This window comes from Penaeus monodon, chromosome 7, assembly GCF_015228065.2.
Source record: "Penaeus monodon isolate SGIC_2016 chromosome 7, NSTDA_Pmon_1, whole genome shotgun sequence".
Classification (NCBI taxonomy): Eukaryota; Metazoa; Arthropoda; class Malacostraca; order Decapoda; family Penaeidae; genus Penaeus; species Penaeus monodon.
In genome coordinates this window covers 33667958-33673051 of record NC_051392.1, presented here as the reverse complement: position 1 = coordinate 33673051, position 5094 = coordinate 33667958, and positions in this window count along the sequence as shown.

The following is a 5094-nucleotide window of genomic DNA, read 5'->3' as shown; positions in this document are numbered from 1 at the left end:
TGCCTTGTAAAGCAATTTTGTCAACGAAATTTGGGGCGGTAGGGATGCAGACGGGGGATTCCCCCTCTTTTCAATATGGGAATGATATGGGCAAAGTGCCATGAGTTTGGAAAGTGTGGTTTTTCCCAAATTTCATTGTACACTTCTAGAAATTTAATCATGTCATCATGATTAAGATGCTTTAAATCTCTCAATCGATCTCATCGGGGCCTGGGGTTTTCCTCAAAACGGGCTTCTGGGGCTGGGACATTCTCATCCATAGTTAGGTTTTTTTGTAATAAAATTTCACTCCTGTGGCAAAGTGAATAGGTTGCAGCTCAGCCCGTTTTCTTGATGATGGGGAAAGGCGGGATGGTAGTTTTTTGAGCTGCTTGTATGAAGAACGCCTGGCGTGTATTAGCAATGTCTCTAGGTAAATCGAAATTATTCCCCTCGTGAATGATTTTAAATTTTTAAAATATTTTTTTCTTATTGCTTTATTGACAGTGGCCAAACCCCCTATATTTTGGTATCCTGTTAATTGAAGACAAGCTCTGCCAGGATCTCTTTTTGCTTTTCTTAATACTCTACAACCCTACTCTTGCTTGTTTGTAGTTGCAAAAGTTCTCTTTATATTATTATTTTGAAAAGCCTGTTTAGGCCTTTTGCGTCGGCACAGGCCCTGGCAATGGTGCCACCAGGAACTCTATGCTTTACACTATCTTCAAAGTTTTAGGAAGGGAAAAAGCAATGCTGCTTCTATAATCGAATTCTGTTTTGTTTACTTTATCATCAATGTTTCTCCAACAAGTTCGGCTTGAGCTTTTGTCTTATTACTCTACGACCCCTACTCTTCTTTTTGTATTGCAAAAGTTCTCATTATGATGTTATTTTTGGGTCTGTACCTTTATTGCGTCGGCACAGCGCCCTGCGGCAATCTGTGTCCACCATGGAATTTATGCTTAACGCTATCTTTCAATTTTTTGGGAAATGGATAAGAATGCTGTTCTAAAATCGAATTCTGAATATTGTTTACATTATCATAAAGGGTTTCTCCAACAATTTCGGCTTGATGCTCCTTGTGAAGGCCCCCAGTCTGCTCTTTTTACTTTAAAATTTAGGTGCTAAAAAGCATACTCACTGTGCCCCACATAATATTTAATCAAAATGGGAAGATTCGCTTCCCCAAGGTCTAAATGGGGGTGCCACAGGCACTTCGCGCTATTGTAAAAGAACCAGGATAAGTCAATAAAGTTCAAAAACCGGTATTACGTCCACCCCTCGGACTACCATCGTTCAAAAGGGTTAAAACGACTTTTTAACAACTTAACTACTTGCTCACCTCTATCATCCCTGCAGGGGAACCCATAATGTTAGAACTAAAAAACCTGAAAATTACTTTTTTTTGGGGCAAAAAGTTCCTGGGCAAAAAAGCTCATCCTATTATCATGACATACAATAACGAACCCTAAAGGGTCTGCGGTGTCTTTTAGTAAATCAATAGTCAAAGACCCTTTGGGACTTTTGGGATCTCCTTTTCCCCCACCCCCCCCCTAGATCCTTGCAAAAGGACCTTGCAAACGATGTTTTAAAACGGGGTTTTAAAACGCTTGGGGAACTATAATTAACATAAAAGGCTAAAATTTAATTCATTTTTTTGATCAAAATTTGGTTTTTAAAATGTTTCCCCCTTTTTTTTTTTGGGTTTTTTAAAAGGGCCCTTTTCCCCGTTTTTTTTTTTTTTTTTTTTGGAGGAGGCCCTTCCCCCCTCCTTCCCCGGGGGGCCCCCATGGGTTTTTTGGGCGAAAGCCTCCTTCTCACCCCCCGGGAAACGACTGTATTGGATCTCCTCCTTTGAGAAAAGGGGGGGGGGGAGGGGGGGTTATTTTTGATTTTTTTGGGTTTAACAGTCATTTGTCGCCCAAATTTGTCAAATTTATAAAATTTAATGTTTAGTTCTGCATTACTTGCACTGGGGTGATGTTATTCTGCTTCAGCATGGGAAATATCAGGGTTTTTGTGTCAAAATTTTACTTTCCCTTAGCTTCAGAAAAACTACCTTCATGCTTTCTCATATATGCTAATGTCCCCGCCTCCTTCTTTAGGGTGCCACTCAGCAGATTTCTGCTGATGGGGACCTCCACGTTAGCCATTGGAAACTGGCTAGTACTGTGTGGGGTCTGGGGGTTTAGCACATTTCCGGGAAACAAATTACTTGAGTCTTTTCAATAGTCTTAAAGAGGTTCTCCAAATTTTTACATCTATTACAAAGCATTGGGTTTTGGGCATAAAGGGCTTACTTAAAAACTTTATAAATGAAATTAAACCGGAAAAAAAGCAAAAAAAAACACATCCCCTTTTTGGTTTAAAATTCCCATCCTTTTTTTTGGGCTCATGAATCCCCCTCTCTTGGGCCTCCCTCTTTAAAAAAAACTTTTTTTTTTTGTTTCCTTTGGAAAAATTACTTTAAAAGAGGCCCTGGAATGTTTTTTTTAAGAAGCATAATTTGGAGTTGTAAATTTTTTAAAAGGGGGTTTATTGATTTAAAAAAATCCCCTCCAATTTCACAAAAATAAAAAAAAGTCCCCTTCAAAAGGCCCTTTTTTTAAAGGGGGGGCCCCTTCAAAACCTGATTTTTTTAGTTTAACATTCCCAATTGCATTTGTTTTTTGAAAAAAATCTTCATTTTTCATTGTGGGGGTTTCCTTTTTTGGGGGGAAGGGGGCCAAGTTCCCTGGGGCGCCCCCCCCTTGGGGGAAAGGGGAGTCCCGGGGAACCTTGGGTATGGACCACCCACCCCTTGGCCCCAAAATGTGTCCTAAACCAGAAACCTGGTTGTTCAACCAAAAAAATAGTAAGGGAAGCCCCTTTCCCAACCCCCAAGGAAGTTTTGGTTTTTTTCCCCCCAAAAAGGCGATTTTTGGAGCCCCCCTCCCTTTGCCGTGCCGAAGGAAAAAATTGAAAAAAAACCCCCCCGCAATACGGGCCCACTACCCCCAGGCCCCGGGGGTCCTGGGGAGGAAAGTTCGGGTAAAAAAAAAGGGGCGCCCAAACTATGGGGGTCCCCCCATCAAGCCAAAACACCCCGGGTTTTAAGTGCGCGGGCCCAGGGGGGTCTGATACTCTCTATAGTCCTTGTCACCTGCAAAAACATACACTGAAGGGGCAGGGAAGCCAAAGGGGGGGTGAACTTTAATCTGTTCCCTCAAAAACAAAGCATGAAGGGAGGGGAAAGCCCCAAAAAAAACTGTAAAAAATTTTTTAATTTTTCTGGTTTTTAAAAAATCGAACAAAATTCAACGAGGGACCCCTTCCAGTAATTTGCAAAGCACTTTTCCCCCCCCTTAAAAAAGGGCCGTCTTAAAACCAAAAACCCATGTCCGTACATGTGAAGCACAAAAAAGTAAAATCCCCCCCCCCCCCAATTCAAAGGAAATTGGGTTGGTAAGAGCAGAAGTTTTTAGCACTTTGAAAATACAAGTTTTAAATTTTTTTTTTAAAAAATTCCTAAAGAAGTAAAAATTTTTTTGGGTAAGAAAGAAAAAAAGAAAAAATTTATATGAAAATTCGGTTTATTAATGTAAAATTTTTTTTTAGCAAAAATATAATAGAACAATAAAAAGGGAATTTTTTAGTTTGTTTTATTAATTTAAATATGAAGATTTAAAATAAAGAAAAAATTTAATAAGAAACAAAAAAAAACGAAAAGTTGTTTAAGGTTTTATTTTTTTTAAAAGATGAAATTTTTAAATATTTTAAAAAGGGAGATTTTTCCCCAAGCTTGCTTACTCTCAAATCCGCACTGAGGTTCATTCATAATCACTAAGTTCATACTTTATTTTTGCCTTGATGTGAATGTAAACTTTTAATTGGTGTAAATTAAGGTCTTAGATTTTATTGCCATAATTTAGACACTCTAAGCTATATATACCTAATTACCTTAAGGATAATGTTTTATAAGTAACTTTCATGACCTATGTTAGTTCGACATCTGTTAAATTGTTAATCACTGGCAAATTCATTATGCACAACAGTACATTTTTTGTAGAACAAACGCTATCGCATAGTGCATGAGCTAGCTTGGAATAGCTAATGCGGTTCGGTTTACCTGAGCACGAGAGCTGAACTGACCATGCCAGATGCCTGAGGTACAACGATTTTCGGTTTAAATGGGTATTCTAGGATTTAGTAGGATTTAGTTTTATTTTAATTCCCAACCGGTGGGTCACGTCTTCCAGGGGGCTCATGGGGCCTCGGAGATTTATTATAGGATGTTAGCTTTGCGTTTATCGGTGTCCATATTAAAAATATGTTATGAAGCCATGTGTTTCACTGGATTACGATTCTGTACCCAAAAGTATATACATGGAATGGCTGATGTAGCGGGGGTGGATGTTGTTTGAGAAAGGGGTCACATTTTGTAAAAATGTATAAAACAAAACTATGAGGTGGAACTTTAAAGATCCATTAGACTTAGGGCTCACTTGAAAGTGTCTTTTTTATAAATAATAATCAAGTCACTCATCTCATACTTCTTGGCTAGGAAGATCATTTTTGCAAGGTTACTATAGACTGGATTAATATTAGTCTGATGCCAAACATAAACGATGTAAGTATTAAATAATTCCATGGAAATGACGCTGTTATCTGACAATTTAAACAGATTAAAAAGGGAAAAAATTAAGGGTTTTGAAATGTCTAATACTTTTAATATAAACTTGTAACCGCTACAAACTTGGCGAACGCTGCTAAGACTATGTTGGCATGGATGCCACTACCGTCCCGTTAACTGGCGTCCCGTCTGCAGAGCGCAATCGCTCCCGTAATTCTTGGGCAACGACGATTGACGTTTGTGGAAGTCCTGCCCATGGCTGGCCGAACATACTCAGTGGGATTGAGATGTAGCGATTTGGATGTTTGTGACAGCATAATCTACATCAGTCACGTCTTCACGACACTACTTGGCAGTTATTCTGTGTGAGGTAAACCCAACCCTCACCGATGGTAGAAACGTCTCGTCGAGGATCTCCGTAAATCTGCAGGCCCGACATGTGGTAACTAACTATCAACCACGCCCCTTCTCAAACCAGTCAACTGTGAAGGGTGTTAACACTG